An 8377-nucleotide genomic window follows, 5' to 3' on the forward strand; every position below is an offset into this window, starting at 1 on the left:
ATGTATTCCTTATAATAGTAACAAACATCAAAACAACCTTTTGTTCCAGTAAAACGAATGCAGAAGCTTGAGTTGGAACAATTGAAATGCACTATTACTACAGTAAACAATCCTAAACAAACAAGTATCAAAACAACATTGAGTTTGAATGCCTCAACAACCTTATCTTAAAACAAAGCAATTGCATCTAAGTCCGCGATTACATGAAGCAACTTTTGTTGCTAATTCTCGGGCGATCCTCTTTTGCTGTCGCCCATTACCTTCACACGAGCAACTTGTGTTGCGCAACTCTGTTCGAGTTTTTTTCTCATTCTCTTTCACTTTACTTTAACCCATTGTCGTTTCTTTTTCCTTATAGGTATTTGGGCCACTCTATCACATATATTAATCAGCTCTTTATTAAAACAAAGATATATCACCCCTTTTACTATCGTCTGAATCAATTTGTATGGCTTCCTCCATACATTTCACAATATCTTTAATTAATTCGATTTTTTCGTCATACTCCATTTTCTAAAAGATTTATATTATATTATGTATATTTGCATACATATTTGCAAATTACTTACCAAAAGATGAAATTAAATTTTTAAATATATTCAAAATATTAATTTCAAAAAAAGATACGCAAATGCAATTATGTACTACGAAAGAAAGAACACGAATGCCGAAAAACGTCGCAGCGAACTGTTACGAATAAGAACCCAAAGCGAGTTGCTGAACACTGGAAACTCGGCGCGATTCTCCTCTCCCCATCGCCCCCTCGCCTATAAACCAAGAGTTGCCGCAACAAAAGTTGCCTCGTGTAATAGCGCTCTAAGCAAACAAAATATATGTAAACAAACCTAAACAAATAACATAATGTGTATCTTAACAAACTATCAACTAGTAATAAGTAAACATATTAGTTAGTATAAATGGAAGTAAGAACCATGTAATAAGTAGTCTTAAGAGTATAAATAAAGAGTACACATTTCGGCGCAGCATACAAAAACATATTTATTAGTATAGTACAAATCAAATAAAATTATTAAATATGCAAGTCCGAATTGACTGTAAATATTACTATGCATGCATTCATACAAAATTTTACTCATAATTATTTTTACATGCCAATATGGAAATGCCGACGGAAAAACGCAAAAGCATACATATTTGCAAACATTGCGATTGTCAAGTTGAAAGTAAAGATTGAAGCGCTGAACACATAGCGAGCGACAGACTGCAAACTACATCTGTCAAATATTAAAATACACACGTTCTTATGGGCAGTGTTATTTTGATAACTGCACGACTACACGACTGCAGGCCGACAGTTGTCGTTCTCGCTAACTTCAATATCCTCCTATATTTGCCAACGACAGTACGATGACAGTAGAGTTGACAGTAGAATGGAAGATAGAGAGATGAGGTAGAGTGGTGATGCCACTAATATATAAAATGTAAAATTATTCACAGCTCTAACAAACTTGAAGTTATTTTACAAATAAAAGCATTAAATAGCTGTATTATAGCTCTATTATATCATTTGTAATAACAATTGATAATTTAAAGCAAAAATATTGACCTATTTACTTATTTTTTGCATAAAAAATTTCGCTTTGAACAAGATATTAAAATTTCATTGAAGTGAAAGGAATTAGTATGGCCACAACGAAATTGTGTCATACAAAATGGACAACTGCGTTGTTTTGTGTACATGCCGGCCATTGTGTTGTTGTTGCTACTCAAAATGTACATGTAGTAAGATGAACAACGACGTTTTCAGTTCACTGTCGTGCTGCTGCCGTCTGTCGCGGCCATTGTGTTCACCTCTTGAAGCATGCAAAACGAAATTCTTTACATTTGTTGGGAGTGTAAACATGGGCATGCATACATATACATATTTATGTCTCTTCATATTCTCTGCTTGGGCATACATGCCACGACATCATATGCCGAAAATACATATATTTATTTCTCTGCATATTCTCTGTTTGAGTATGTGGAGAACTGTTAAAAATGTTAACATTTCACAGCGTGAATTCTGTGGGTATGAGGTGAATTCCTTAGTATAAATCTAACAAATGTTCACTGTCGAACCTGCACCTTCTCTATTCTTTAAGTTCTCTGCTTTGACTCTTTGACAAAACGTGAGCTTCGCCATTGGTTGGCCATGTCAACGGAAATTTCGCATGAAGCATTGAGTGTACATATTTACATAGTACATACATATGTTGCATGTAGACAAATTTATAAACATTATGCGTATGGTCTGTCATACTTGTTTACATGCACACATAATTATATGTATATGAGCACATGTGCGACCGCTCGATCTTTTAAGATGATATCAAAACTTTTAATGTTAAATTAAATATAAAACTAATTACCTTAAACTTATATTAATTATTTGTGTAATACATAATACAAAATTTACTCTATTATATATTTTTAATGATTTTATGGAATCATCATGAAATACATACTATGTAGGTAAATTTTAATATACATACCTGCATACTTATACACTAGGGTGGGTCGATTCCGGACTTTTTTCGATTCGGGATTTCTAATAGTGCGGAAAAGTTGCATTAATATTTCCTGATTCCAATGCAACTTTTTGTTTTGAGATCGGATTGCATCTTCAACCCCAACTCCGGCCTTGAAATTTCGGAAATTCGCCTAAAATCGTGAAATTGTCTACCTAGCGCCTGAAATACGCATCTCATGGCAAAATGTATAAAACAAAAGTTATTTGTCACGTCATTTGCTACCGAAATGTGATCATGGCCGTAAGACGAACCGTTCCCGAGATACGAGCCAAAATGCGGCGGGCCACAGCGCAAGGTGAAAATCGGCTTGCGGCCACACTTCTTGACGTTGATTTCGCCGAGTGCTATCACTCACATTCATTCACCTACGCCAAAGGACACGTTCGGATAGGTCTCCACACAAATATTTTTTCATCGAGCTCCTTCACTCTTGCCGGTGATTTCGCCGAGTTCCATCACTTACATTCATTTCCCTGCGCCTTACGACATGTTCGGACTGGTCTCCACATAAATATTTTTTCATCGAGTTCCTTCACTCTTGTCGTTGATCTCGCCGAGTGCTATCACTTATATTCTCTCAACAGAACACAGAACTCAAAATGTCTGTATCTAAATTTAAATTTAGACAGAAATGTCCTGTGTTTGGCATATATCCGTACAATCTCTCTGAGTCCCAGTTACCTACTTACCAGGATGTTCTTTTGTGTTATTAGTTTGAAAGATTTCGTATAGGGCGACTCCGAGGCGACAACTATGAACCTAGGAGTAAAGAGGTTACAGAAATAGTTGCAAAAAGGTTGGTTGAAAATAAGTCATCTATTCCGATAGTTTCACACACAAGAGTTTTACAAATGCTCACCACATACCATAAGAAATTTCTGACTTTTAAACAAATGTTTTTAAGGAACCCAATAGGTTTGAGCTCTAAAAGAGACGACTTTGTCCCTTCTGACGGAAAATATTTGACATCGCTGCTTGTAAATGCTCACAATCAGGGAGCAGTTTACGTATGTCGCCAGAGAATGTATTTGGACTCTTTGAGACACCATCTATGTGTTCGAAAAGAGCACGAAATGGAAGTTCGTTGAAATGTAGAAGACAAACAACCCACTGTAATGGCCTACCTATTCTTTCTTCTAGTTTCCGAATGATTCCACCTTTCCAACCTGTGTTCGTGTTGGTGCCATCAGCACCGACAACTTCTAGATGTTCCCCATCAACTGAATTGTCTTGTAAATGTTGCCATATAGCTTGCGTCTCATCCTCTGCTGACCCGGAAGGAGAGGTGACGTGGCCAAAGTAATGACAACCAGGTTCCGCTATAAGAGAAATATGTTCCTCTTTGACAGTGCCGCGGTAGTACTTTTCACCTTCGCTGTCTTGTGTAAGTGTATTTTCTTTGCGGCCGTCAAAATACAGCCCATATACAGAGTCAATACTTTCGGTGTTTTGGAGCTTAACTCCAACACTTTTTTTTGCCCGACTAATCTTGCATTTGTCAGTGACAAAGCTATCCTGATCCTCTGTTATCAAACCTGCTTTTTTGGCATCCAGAAAAGCAGATGAAACAATCAAGGCCGCTGCTCTATCACTTACTCCAAATCTTTGGGCAGCTAAAGCAGTGTGTTCTAATACTAGTGCGTTTTGTTTGGTTCTAGAGGATGGAAGAAAAAATTCATCATCAGCATCGTTTTTGGAAGAATCCATGTGCGACGCACCTACATTGATGTCGTCTGTATGAGAGTCTGGCTGACCTGAATGGTCACGTGTTCTAGCTGATACTTTTCTGGTAAGTGTTGATGTTGAATGACGTTTTGAAAGCTTTTCTTTACGTTCATTTTTCTTTGTAATCTTTTTTGTTTCAGGTAGATCAACACTTCCAATGCGGCCAATTGTTCTGGTTCTCTGGTCCAAGAGAAATGGTTGTTCATTGATAGGAACTTTCCTTTCCTTTGGACAAGTGCAACAAGATATATAAAAGCATTTACAAGCAGCGATGTCAAATATTTTCCGTCAGAAGGGACAAAGTCGTCTCTTTTAGAGCTCAAACCTATTGGGTTCCTTAAAAACATTTGTTTAAAAGTCAGAAATTTCTTATGGTATGTGGTGAGCATTTGTAAAACTCTTGTGTGTGAAACTATCGGAATAGATGACTTATTTTCAACCTTTTTTGCAACTATTTCTGTAACCTCTTTACTCCTAGGTTCATAGTTGTCGCCTCGGAGTCGCCCTATACGAAATCTTTCAAACTAATAACACAAAAGAACATCCTGGTAAGTAGGTAACTGGGACTCAGAGAGATTGTACGGATATATGCAAAACACAGGACATTTCTGTCTAAATTTAAATTTAGATACAGACATTTTGAGTTCTGTGTTCTGTTGAGAGAATATAAGTGATAGCACTCGGCGAGATCAACGACAAGAGTGAAGGAACTCGATGAAAAAATATTTATGTGGAGACCAGTCCGAACATGTCGTAAGGCGCAGGGAAATGAATGTAAGTGATGGAACTCGGCGAAATCACCGGCAAGAGTGAAGGAGCTCGATGAAAAAATATTTGTGTGGAGACCTATCCGAACGTGTCCTTTGGCGTAGGTGAATGAATGTGAGTGATAGCACTCGGCGTAATCAACGTCAAGAAGTGTGGCCCCAAGCCGATTTTCACCTTGCGCTGTGGCGCGCCGCCTTTTCGCTCGTATCTCGGGAACGGTTCGTCCTACTGCCATGATCACATTTTGCCATGAGATGCGTATTTAGAAGAATTTCTGAAATTTCAAGGCCGGAGTTGGGGTTGAAGATGCAATCCAATCTCAAAACAAAAAGTTGCATTGGAATCAGGAAGTACTAAGGCAACTTTTCCGCACTATTAGAAATCCCGAATCGAAAAAAGTCCGGAATCGACCCACCCTATTATACACTAAGTATATGCTCTGATCCCAAATATATACCGATCATCTATAAATTATATGCCGAGTCTGTTGCGCATAGAAAATTAACGAATCTGTAGGCGTACATTTATTTACACTGAAATTAGCATTATATTTCTCATTTAACACCGAAAATGCTCAATTCTGCTATTTTCGAGTCCCCTTCTTAAAACTCTGGTGAAACCCGCTTAAAAGTTGTCTGTGGTGAAACTCCCTCATCTCTGCCGAGTACCCCTGCGGAAAGTTACGATATCCAAAACGTGAACCTTTGCTATGATAAACGTTCTCTGCAATAAATATACGTTCTCTGGTAGCGGTTATACGTGGGGAGTGTTTTACCCAGTTTTATATTTGTGTCAGAGAACGAATAATATAGACAGAGAACGTTTATAATAGAGAAGGTTCACGGCGCGAAGAACGTAAAAATATTTTTCGCTAACTCCGTCGAGATGGAGAAGTCACCACCGCCAGCTCTGCAGCAGAAATTTTAACATTTTGCTTGAACAGAGCTGAGCGTGGAATAATCAGCTGAGGAAAAACCGGTACCAGAGGGCAGTCTTCATACTAGGGAAGATAGGCAAAGACCAGGCAGCCGGTACCCCAGTTGATGAGGCCGAAACAAAGCGCCTCAAATCTATCGTAGAGGAATATGAAGGCTACCTGAAAAGGAAGCAATCACAACCTCAAGAAGAGAGCAAGCGAGAGAGCACTTCTCAGAAGAGAAATCGCTCCATCACAGAAGTACCCGGAACTCAGCCCAAAAAACCGAGGCGGAGTGAAGGTGAACACAGCAGCACAACAACGGCAAGGCATTTCTGCGATGTAGCCAGGGATAGCCTGCAGGTGGCCATTATAAATGGAAATTCCTCCTCTCCGAGCACCATACAGGAGAGATGGGTGGAGATCGACGTCAGATTGTCGAGTATGGTGCTAAGCTATGTACTCGACAATCCTGCGGGTCCTCACCCGGAGTTTGACTCTTCTGAGACCCTCAGGGGGTACAGGGTCATCAAGTGCGCGGACCAGGCCTCGCTGGATTTCCTGACGGGTAGTGTGGCTAAAATTAGCAACGCCTTTGTAGGCCTCCATTTGAGGCTTATACCCGCCAAGGACATTCCGAAGAGACCTCGTGCTCGCATTTGGTTACCCCCTCTAGAGGAGCCAGGCGAAAAACTCCTGCGGTGCATTAAGCTGCAGAACAAATCTATTACCTAGTATAGATGAGTGGCAGCTAATCAAGGAGGAAAAACCGAATAAAGCAAGCAAGCCAATACTAGTGGCCATTTGTGATGAGTCCATTGAGGCTCTGAAGAAGACTGACTACAAAATCAGCTTCGGAATCCGCAAAGCCAGACTAAAAATATTCCAAGGCGACAAAGCGGCTGACGAATACGACACGGAAGAGGTCGACGACGCCAGCCAGTTGCTAAAGAATGTGGGCATCGAAGAAACCCGAGATGCCCAATAACATAAGATGCGTGCAGATAAACCTGCAGCACTCGAAGAGTGCTACAGCGAATCTGACAACCCTCGTGAACGAGGGGGGCATCGACATCAGCCTAGTACAGGAGCCCTGGGTCAATGAAGATACCATTAAAGGGCTAAACAGCAGCAACCATAACCTGTTTTACACACGGAACAGAGGTAAACCTAGGGCATGCATTCTTATCAATAAAAGTATAAATGCATTTCTTTGTCCTAATTACAGCACAGCAGATATCACAGTGGTAAAGGTGGAACAGAAGGAAAAGCCCTTCTTCTTGGTCTCGGCCTACTTGGCCCATGACGAAGACATACCACCGGCCCCGCTCACCAGACTAGTAGAGGAGAACAGGAAGGAGGATGTCCTAATAGGGTGTGATGCGAACGCAAGGCACACCGTATGGGGTAGCTCCAGTATAAACACCAGAGGTGAGTCTTTGAATAGATTTTGAATAGTAATCTAAGTATTTGCAACACGGGCGATAAGCCAACTTTTATTTTCCCAAGCTCGGATAGGTTTCCGGGGTGGGAGGAAGTGCTTGACGCTTACGCTATCAACGGAACACAGACAGTCTCGTTTGTTGTGTGGATAACTGGAGGTTATCCGATGAGCCTTCCATGTCGGATCACTCCTGGATACTTTTCAGCATCCGCGAGATGTACAGTGCACCTCTCACTTACCGGAAACCTAGAAGAACGGCTTGGGGAAAATTTACCAGTATCGCAACAAAATGCCTTGAAAAGGGAGGCAATAAGAGCATCAGAAATCCTGAGGAATTAGATTTAGAAGTAGGGGAGTTGGAAAAAATCCTAACCACAACTTTTAATAAATCTACTCCGCTAACAGTTTTGAAAAAGAGAAAGTCTCTTCCTTGGTGGAACAGTGAACTCAAGAATTTGAGAATCACAACTAAGGAAGGCTTTCAATGAGAGTTTTAGAACCAAAATCTGGCAGCCATATAGATCGGATGAGCAGACGTATGAAAGCCAATACAAAAAGCAGTCAGGAAGCTAAAAAAGGACTCATATGATCTTTCTGTACATCGATAGAAAGTTGCACAGAAGCCAGCCATGCTGAGTAAAATGCTATCCAAAGATCATATTAATACCGCCTACATATAGGATGGAGGGTAGCGATTAAGACCTCCTCGGCAAAAGAGTCTCTGGAGGTACTTATCACAACGCACTTCCCCGGGAGTCAGCAAATACCTTCAACGAGGGTTCAACCAGTACCACCGCTGAACGCAGCTGAGTATCGAAGCCAAATAGTAGACAAAAGAAAAATCAAATACGCCATAAATAGTTTTGCACCATATAAAGCGGCAGGTCCTGACGGGATTATGCCCATAATGCTGCAAAAACTGGTAGAACCAATGGTTCTAAGGCTAGAAAATATATACAAAGCAAGCATACAACTATCTTACATCCCAAG

The sequence above is a fragment of the Bactrocera tryoni genome, chromosome 2, assembly GCF_016617805.1.
Source record: "Bactrocera tryoni isolate S06 chromosome 2, CSIRO_BtryS06_freeze2, whole genome shotgun sequence".
NCBI lineage: Eukaryota > Metazoa > Arthropoda > Insecta > Diptera > Tephritidae > Bactrocera > Bactrocera tryoni.